We start from the raw sequence: 10589 nt of genomic DNA on the forward strand, positions 1-10589 counted from the left end.
TACTGTCCTCTATGTACAAGAATATAACTACTATAATACTGCCCCTATGTACAAGATGATAACTACTATAATACTGCCTCCTATGTACAAGAAGATAACTACTATAATACTGCCCCAAATGTACAAGAAGATAACTACTATAATACTGCCTCCTATGTACAAGAAGATAACTACTATAATACTGCCCCAAATGTACAAGAATATAACTACTATAATACTGCCCCAAATGTACAAGAATATAACTACTATAATACTGCCCCCTATGTACAAGAAGATAACTACTATAATACCGCCTCCTATGTACAAGAATATAACTACTATAATACTGCCCCCTATGTACAAGAATATAACTACTATAATTCTGCCCCCTATGTACAAGAATATAACTACTATAATACTGCCCCCTATGTACAAGAATATAACTACTATAATACTGCCCCCTATGTACAAGAATATAACTACTATAATACTGCCCCCTATGTACAAGAATATAACTACTATAATTCTGCCCCCTATGTACAAGAATATAACCACTATAATACTGCTCTCTATGTACAAGAATATAACTACTATAATACTGCCCCCTATGTACAAGAATATAACTACTATAATACTGCCTCCTATGTACAAGAATATAACTACTATAATACTGCCCCTATGTACAAGAAGATAACTACTATAATACTGCCTCCTATGTACAAGAAGATAACTACTATAATACTGCCCCAAATGTACAAGAATATAACTACTATAATACTGCCCCCTATGTACAAGAATATAACTACTATAATACTGCCCCCTATGTACAATAATATAACTATTATAATACTGTCCTCTATGTACAAGAATATAACTACTATAATACTGCCCCCTATGTACAAGAATATAACTACTATAATACTGTCCTCTATGTACAAGAATATAACTACTATAATACTGCTCCCTATGTACAGGAACATAACTACTATAATACTGCCCCTATGTACAAGAAGATAACTACTATAATACTGCCTCCTATGTACAAGAAGATAACTACTATAATACTGCCCCCTATGTACAAGAATATAACTACTATAATACTGCCCCCTATGTACAAGAATATAACTACTATAATACTGCCCCTATGTACAAGAAGATAACTCCTATAATACTGCCTCCTATGTACAAGAAGATAACTACTATAATACTGCCCCAAATGTACAAGAATATAACTACTATAATACTGCCCCCTATGTACAAGAATATAACTACTATAATACTGCCTCCTATGTACAAGAATATAACTACTATAATACTGCCCCCTATGTACAAGAATATAACTACTATAATACTGTCCTCTATGTACAAGAATATAACTACTATAATACTGCTCCCTATGTACAGGAACATAACTACTATAATACTGCCCCTATGTACAAGAAGATAACTACTATAATACTGCCTCCTATGTACAAGAAGATAACTACTATAATACTGCCTCCTATGTACAAGAATATAACTACTATAATACTGCCCCCTATGTACAAGAATATAAATACTATAATACTGCCCCCAATGTACAAGAATATAACTACTATAATACTGCCCCCTATGTACAAGAATATAAATACTATAATACTGCCCCCAATGTACAAGAATATAACTACTATAATACTGCTCCCTATGTACAAGAATATAACTACTATAATACTGCCCCCTATGTACAAGAATATAACTTCTATAATACTGCCCCCTATGTACAAGAATATAACTACTATAATACTGCCTCCTATGTACAAGAATATAACTACTATAATACTGCTCCCTATGTACAAGAATATAACTACTATAATACTGCTCCTATGTACAAGAATATAACTACTATAATACTGCCCCCTATGTACAAGAATATAACTACTATAATACTGCCTCCTATGTACAAGAATATAAATACTGTAATACTGCCTCCTATGTACAAGAATATTACTACTATAATACTGCCTCCTATGTACAAGAATATTACTACTATAATACTGCCTCCTATGTACAAGAATATAACTACTATAATACTGCCCCCTTTGTACAAGAATATAACTACTATAATACTGCCCCCTATGTACAAGAATATAACTACTATAATACTGCCCCCTATGTACAAGAATATAACTACTATAATACTGCTCCCTATGTACAAGAATATAACTACTATAATACTGCCCCCTATGTACAAGAATATAACTACTATAATACTGCCCCCTATGTACAAGAATATAACTACTATAATACTGCTCCTATGTACAAGAATATATTTCCAATTGTGTAGGCTCATTTACTTCACTAGACGTTTTATGGATTCAGTTATAAAATCTAATGCCTCTTCTATTGATCTGATTAGGAAGGTGCAGTAAGAGAATTATAGGCTGAACAGCCTCTGAGCGATGTTGTATAAAGTCCCGGAAGAGTGAAGTTGCGTTTTCCCACACTTGTCATTATCTGCAGTTATATGACCTCAATGGAGGAATTGATGCCGGAATTTGAAGTAAGGAGAGTGACTTCTCTTCTGATTATTAGAGATGGAAGGTCCTTCTGGGGGATTACCTCTGTTCTCCAAGTGACAGCTTTAATTCTGGTGCTTGACGTTGAATGAGCCTTGAGATTAGCTTGAGGTTTGATGATGACAAGTGTTGAAAAATTAATAATGGTCTTTAATTCGTTGATTGTTTTAGCCAAGTAAATGAGTCCTTGAATTTAATAACCTGTAGATCGTCGATTAGTAGCAGTCGCCTCCACCAAACATTTCATTTTTTGTCCTCTTCAATAGCTTTTTGGCAAAAAAAATGGCAAATAAGACAATGAGATTAAGAGTATGAGTGTCACTGGTGCTTTTCCCAATAAATAAATGCACACAAAGCCTAATTACTGACAGATTTGTGAGCCGTGCCTCAATGGAAATCACTTTCAGAAGGCATTAGAAGACGTGTTATAGAGACACATGAAGCTAAAGAAAGCTGCACATGCTAAAGATCTGGGTGCACAACAGTCCATGGTTAGACAAATTCTCTACAAGTAGGGAAGATCAACGACGGTTTTACTCTCCCTAGGAGCAAGCATTCTGTTATATCACTTCAAGAGCACAACAGGCAATCTTGAAAGATGCGATGAAGAACTCATGAGGAGCAGCAAAAGAAATACAGAAGACTCTACAAACTGCAAAAACTTCTGTTCATGTGTCCACTATTCGAGAAACACTGACCAAGAATGGGGATCATGGAAGGGCACAATGAAGGAAGCATAGAATGGTAGAGTTGGAAAGGACTTCTGGGGTCACAGAGACCAACAACCTGCTCAGTGCAGGATTCACTAAATCATCCATGACAGATGTCTGTCCAGCCTCTGAACACTCCCATTGAAGGAGAACTCCCCATCTCCCGTGGCAACCTGTTCCACCCATTGATCTCCTCACTGTCTAATATCTAATCTGTGTCTCCTCCCTCTCAGTTTCATCCCATTGCTTCTAGTCTTTCCTTGTGCAGATGAGAATAGAGCTGATCCCTCTGCACTGTGACAGCCCTTCAGATATTTGTAGACCGCTATTAAGTCTCCTCTCAGCCTTCTTTTCAGGAGGAAGTTACTACAGTCCATAGAAACCACTGCGGTGCATCTCAATTTTTACCACTTGGATGTTTCATGGAGCTTCTGGAAAAATGTTGTATGAATGGATCAGATAGAAGTAGAACTTTTTATCATAAATGTGCAACTTTGGAGGAAGAACACTGCATACCCAAACCGAATTGAACAGTGAAACATGGCAGAGAGGACATCATGGCTTGGGCCTATGTTGCGGGGGCCTCATGGTTTGGGGCTATGATGAAGTAAACAACATGGTTTTAGGGCTATGGTGGAGGGAGCATCAAGGTTTTGGAACTGGTGGAGGGAACATCATAGTTTGGATCTATAATGGAGGGGACATCGTGTGTGTGGTTGGGGGGGGGGGGGCAGCAACAGGCAGGCTCAGCAGCAGTATGTACAGCCCATTTCCCATGCCGTGCAACTGCTTTAGTAGTTGTAGACAGTCCTTTAAAGAAGTTCCCTACTTTGGATAACCCCTTTTCATTTTATTCCCCCCAAATAATCAGATTACAGGCTATCCTGTTGAAAACCCAGTGATCAGCTGTGATCTACAAGGAGAACCAATCGGCATATCTTCTATTTCACTGCAGCGCCACCATAGGAAAGCAGAAGTATTACATAGCACACATTGAAAGATTTTTGAAAATGGACTTTCCAAACCAGAGAACCTATCCACTAGCCAGGGGGTCTCAGCGACCCTCACTGAAGTCCCACCCCAAAATGGTGAAGTCCCACCTAAATGGTGCGGCAGATGAACATGTGGGCTGCTGCTCCATGCAAACAAGAGATGATTGGGGGTCAAACAGAGGCCCGTGTTGCCTCGCTGAAGTTAGGTAAGTGATGTTCACACCACGCATATATTATCTCTTCTTATCACTTACCGTAGATTGTGCCCAACGTTACACAGAGCTGCACCAGCGGACGGGATGAGAAACGCCCATCACAGGCTTCTCATGTATCCTACCTGCATCGGGGGATTCTAAGAGCCAGGACGTTGTTATTTCTCCGGCAGCGGAGCTCTGAGGGGCTGGTTATCTGGGGGAGAGTCTTGAGTGGTACCAGTTGGAGTTACTTGTCACTTTTGGATTGCTTTTAATTGTACTTTTTGGAAGGTGAAATAATTCTGCTATTACTTTTTATAATTATTTTTATGCCGTTCACCTTGCAAGATAAATAAAATATCTTCCGTGTTTGGTTCGTTACGAACGCAGTCATTCCTATTAGGGGTTTGCTTTTAAAGTCTTTTTTTTTCATGCAAAACGGGTGGGAAAATATTTTTTAAACTGGATTTTTTCTCTTTAAATTATACTTTATTTAACTTTTTTGTCACTATTTTTTTAGCCCCTCAAGAGGACTTGAAGATGTGATAGTTTGATCACTGGGATAGTACACTGCATTACTTATATACCGCATTCTACTAATCCTATGACATCAGCCTATTAGACACTGCAGGAGGTAGGGCCCTAATAGTCTGAGTTACATGGCGGACATGGAGATCTTTGTCAGGTTTCTGCCTGACATGGGGACCCATTAGTACCCTACGATCGCACCATGGGGTGCTGAAGGGCGATAGAGCCCCCTGTCATCTGCTTACATACTGCAGTTGTTAATGATTGTGGCATGTTAGGGGTTATACTGCTAGGATCTGAGGTTTCTCCGCTTCTGGCAGTTAGAGCAGGAACCTGGCTGTCAGTAGTCAGAAAAGCCACTGCCATAAAAAGATGTATATGCAGGTTTAAAAGCCCATTAATGAAAAAAAAGGCATATTGGTGGTCACTAAGGGGTTGTACCAGAATTACAACGTATGCCGTATCTGCTGGATAAGGAATAATTCACTGATTGGTGGGACTTGAACCTGTGATTCTATAATAGCATAAATACACTGGGGTACTTCTGTACTGCAGTGTATCACCTGGTTTCCTTGCCAGCACTTGCTGTGGCAGACCTAGAGGCCACTGGTTATTATAGCAACTCATCAGCCCGCCATGATTAGATGGAAGGTTAATGACATCATAGAGGGAGTTCCCTCCGTCTGTTAACTCTGTATATGCCACGATCAGCATTGTTAGTCACAGCCAGCTCCTGCTGCGGATGGCGAGAGCTCAACTTCCGAGCCAACGCCATTTATATACCATTCGGCATTTCACTGGAACCCCTTCCCACCCGCGGTGCACATGTATGCCATAAGGTGAGAAGGGGGTGAAGGGGTTTTCCACCTTTAAAAGAAAAGAAAAAAAAAAGTGCCGCAGAGTAGGGAACAGTAATAAAAAGTCCCATTACTCACAGTGCCTGCAGTCCAGCGCCGGCAGCCGGGCCCCGCCACATCCGTATGTCCTGCCTTGTCTTAATCCAGACGATGTTCACTCCTCAGGCCTCACCTCAGAGTCTAACTTTATGACTGTCCGGGAAGCAATCTCGCGATCAGCAGCCTCATTAAAGCGCCAATTATCAGACGGTTGTTGTAGCGAGTTGCGGCTCCTTTCCAGACTTGTAAACGCACGTCTGCTCGCAGCGTTCGGCTCGTGAAATCTGGCGAGTCGTTTAATGATCTGGTCAGCAATTTTAGAAAGATTATTTCCTTTGTGTTAAGCAAAGCTTATCCGTGTAGAAGCGAAGGAAGGCGACCTGAAGAACAACCGCAAATGGTAGAACGCCGACCGCATAATGTGTAAAACAGGAAATGTGAGACCAGGAAGGGCTGAGAAGTAACTTTCCAGGTGTCTCTGGTTTACTGAGCCGTCAGCGTGCCGTAACAATGCAGTAATGCGCTAACTATTAACTCTCCGGTGTTTGTCTCTGTCTGCGGCGTCCTTGTTTGTAAAGGGCTTTTTTTGCGAACAAGAACTTGCTTTATCTTTCCGCATATTTGTGCAGCAAAGGTCCCCATAGAAGTCTATAGGAGGCGGCGCAAAGGTGCAATATGCTGCATAATGCCGTGAAAACATGCCTAATACTTTGTTCTGTAGGGAGATAAGTCACCACCAGAGGAGTCCACCGGCAGCTCTTCCTATTGAGAAATGCAAAAACTATTTTAGGCGCTCTGAAGGACTATACACATTTAAATATAAATGCAGGAGATTCCTGCTGGATTTATTACAAAATAAACTAAAATAATGGCAAAATAGCAAGATGCCCAAAGACAGATTGTGCAAAATATGCAAATATGCAACGCGTTTCGTCGCTCCTATGGCGACTTTCTCAAGCATAAACATCCATGGTTACAAACAGCTATTTATATGTACAGACAAACACTTACATTAGAACACTAACCAATCCTGTTTCTTTCCTCTGTTCCCTCCAGCGTGTCCTAATGGAAATGCACGCTGGGGCTTGCCGCCCCGTGCAGTCCATGGGACTTCCGGGTTGCGGCCACCACGTAGGACGTCATGACGCTCAAGGCGTCATGACTAGTATCCGGTGTATAGACATGGGCTTTACAACCTGGTCTATGGAATTTCCGGGTTGCAACCAGCACGTGAGGCGTCATGACGTAACGGTCGTCATGACTACCGTCCGGCGGATACACCTGGAATGTATTACCCACGGTTCCCCATGCGGAGGTGAGATGCAATAATGCTTCCCCGTCCTATGTCATGTGACCGCACCTAATGTGTATCGTTCCCATGGTAGCAATGCTGGTCCCGGATCCCGGGCCAGGCTCACAGTGCAAATACGCCAACTTTAATGTGACCTGCTGCTGTCAGCAAAGGGGGGGCCTCATATTCTAATATCCCCAACACAGAGGATATTTATGTGTGTTGCATTGCAAAGTTGATAAAAATAAATATATATATACATATGTGTATATGAAGGCTAATTATTACACACATGTATATATAAAAAAACATACATACACACTTGTGTCCAACATGCAGATATAAAAAAATGTGCTTACTTGATATGTAAATACTTCTCTTAATATAATTTTAAAATGATTAAAATAATTAAAATTTTTATAATAATTAAAATTTCTCTAGAACTTCGTTTAAACCGTGTGGGACCAATGAACCTAACTTAAAAATCCAATACATCTCCTTTATCCTTAAACAGTTAACCGATTTCACAGATATTTTCTCTAATGGAATCACTTTTAACAATGAGGGGTCGCAGTTATGAGATAAACTGTAATGTCTCGAGACACTATGCTTCGTGAACCCTTTCCTAATATTACTTTTATGTTGAGAAATTCTGGAACTAAGACAATTAGTGGTTCTTCCCACATATCTCTTCCCGCAGGGGCATTCAAGTAGGTATATCACGTGATATACCTACTTGAATGCCCCTGCGGGAAGAGATATGTGGGAAGAACCACTAATTGTCTTAGTTCCAGAATTTCTCAACATAAAAGTAATATTAGGAAAGGGTTCACGAAGCATAGTGTCTCGAGACATTACAGTTTATCTCATAACTGCGACCCCTCATTGTTAAAAGTGATTCCATTAGAGAAAATATCTGTGAAATCGGTTAACTGTTTAAGGATAAAGGAGATGTATTGGATTTTTAAGTTAGGTTCATTGGTCCCACACGGTTTAAACGAAGTTCTAGAGAAATTTTAATTATTATAAAAATTTTAATTATTTTAATCATTTTAAAATTATATTAAGAGAAGTATTTACATATCAAGTAAGCACATTTTTTTATATCTGCATGTTGGACACAAGTGTGTATGTATGTTTTTTTATATATACATGTGTGTAATAATTAGCCTTCATATACACATATGTATATATATATTTATTTTTATCAACTTTGCAATGCAACACACATAAATATCCTCTGTGTTGGGGATATTAGAATATGAGGCCCCCCCTTTGCTGACAGCAGCAGGTCACATTAAAGTTGGCGTATTTGCACTGTGAGCCTGGCCCGGGATCCGGGACCAGCATTGCTACCATGGGAACGATACACATTAGGTGCGGTCACATGACATAGGACGGGGAAGCATTATTGCATCTCACCTCCGCATGGGGAACCGTGGGTAATACATTCCAGGTGTATCCGCCGGACGGTAGTCATGACGACCGTTACGTCATGACGCCTCACGTGCTGGTTGCAACCCGGAAATTCCATAGACCAGGTTGTAAAGCCCATGTCTATACACCGGATACTAGTCATGACGCCTTGAGCGTCATGACGTCCTACGTGGTGGCCGCAACCCGGAAGTCCCATGGACTGCACGGGGCGGCAAGCCCCAGCGTGCATTTCCATTAGGACACGCTGGAGGGAACAGAGGAAAGAAACAGGATTGGTTAGTGTTCTAATGTAAGTGTTTGTCTGTACATATAAATAGCTGTTTGTAACCATGGATGTTTATGCTTGAGAAAGTCGCCATAGGAGCGACGAAACGCGTTGCATATTTGCATATTTTGCACAATCTGTCTTTGGGCATCTTGCTATTTTGCCATTATTTTAGTTTATTTTGTAATAAATCCAGCAGGAATCTCCTGCATTTATATTTAAATGTGTATAGTCCTTCAGAGCGCCTAAAATAGTTTTTGCATATCTTATATCTGTGTTCCTTTTGAGGAGTTGCATCCCCTTGTTTTTTCGGGGGATACAACAAATTTTTGGGCGAGCTCCTCCCTGTACCCACGGGGGGTATAGAAGGAATACACATTTTTTCGTTTCCTGTGGATCCTGTGGACAAATTGTCCTCTGTTACTACGTGCAGACTTGGCCTTGGAGGTGTAGAGTGGATGGGTCCTCCCCTCATGGGAAGCATCCTCCACCCACACCGGGTAAGTCATCCTTTCTAATCTACACCCTGCAATAATGTTTGGCTATCTTGGATAATCGTAAGAGGGGCGCTATCCTCATTTATTTTCCTTCCTATTGAGAACATATGCATGTACAATCGTCTTAAGGGCCTTTTACATGATTGACAATAGGGCTAGAATGTTCTCCCCCCCCCCCCCCCCCCCCATGTACAAGGGCTAACGATAAGCCAACAAATGAGTGAAAGCTGGTAGCAGTTCAATCTGCATGTGAGTGCTCAGCCGATCCCAAACTATCAGCAGCATGCTCTCTAATGTGTATAGCTGTGTGACCCGACTCTCGCTCAATGGCAGATGTCAGCGGAAAACATGGTTAGGCATATTGAAACTCAACATCCCCAACACTTTGTTCTGTAGGGAGATGAACCACCACCGGGGTAGTATGGAGGCAGCAACAATCAGGAACACATGTACACTCGGCTTAGGGGCCTTATATACAACCTGCTAATCCAGCAAGAACATTCACTCTAATGTAAGGTGATAACGTTGCTCCTCCCTCCCTTTCTACTTGGCGCCTGACAGCCCTCAGGATAAGCGGTTTGGGAGGTGGAGCATTTGGCCCCCACCCCGTCCAATTCGACACTCGGCTGGGAAGGGGAGCAAGGAAAGAGAAAATGGAGCTAGCTCAGCATTGGGTGAAAAAGCGCAGAAGAGTGTCAGTTCTAGTCCCTACTCCTCGGTCAGACCAGTGGTGGGGAGCGGGGAAGTGCAGAGCGGAGCACAAGGCACCATTTTGTTGAAGCTAAGGCTTGGGCTATTGGTCAGCTGTGATCTGGCTAGCGCGTCACTGCCTACTTCAGCCACCATGATAGGGAAGTACTGCGGGGCTAGGCCCTCCCACAGCCCTGAAGATATGGGACTTTCCTAAGTGTCCTACAGGCACTACATAAGGAACACGGCTGTGTTACAGGGCCGCAGCGCAGCCACTGTAGAGACAGGACCACGGGGCTTGGTCCTGGAAAAGTACAGCGCATGCACCAGAATCGGGATAAAAACAAAGCTGACCGACATGTGAGACCGGTGTCCGACAATGTAGTGTGTGCAAACTAGGAACAATGACGTATCTCCTCAGAAGGGACTGTGATATGGGTCATGACACGGTGCTTATGGTTACCGGCATGTGTAATGGGTAAAGTGAAGCCATGCCATGAACAGTATTTGAAGCTGTGATTGACTGAGCATTCACAAGCACAACAGTTGACACAT

The sequence above is a fragment of the Eleutherodactylus coqui genome, chromosome 3 (assembly GCF_035609145.1).
Source record: "Eleutherodactylus coqui strain aEleCoq1 chromosome 3, aEleCoq1.hap1, whole genome shotgun sequence".
NCBI classification, from domain to species: domain Eukaryota; kingdom Metazoa; phylum Chordata; class Amphibia; order Anura; family Eleutherodactylidae; genus Eleutherodactylus; species Eleutherodactylus coqui.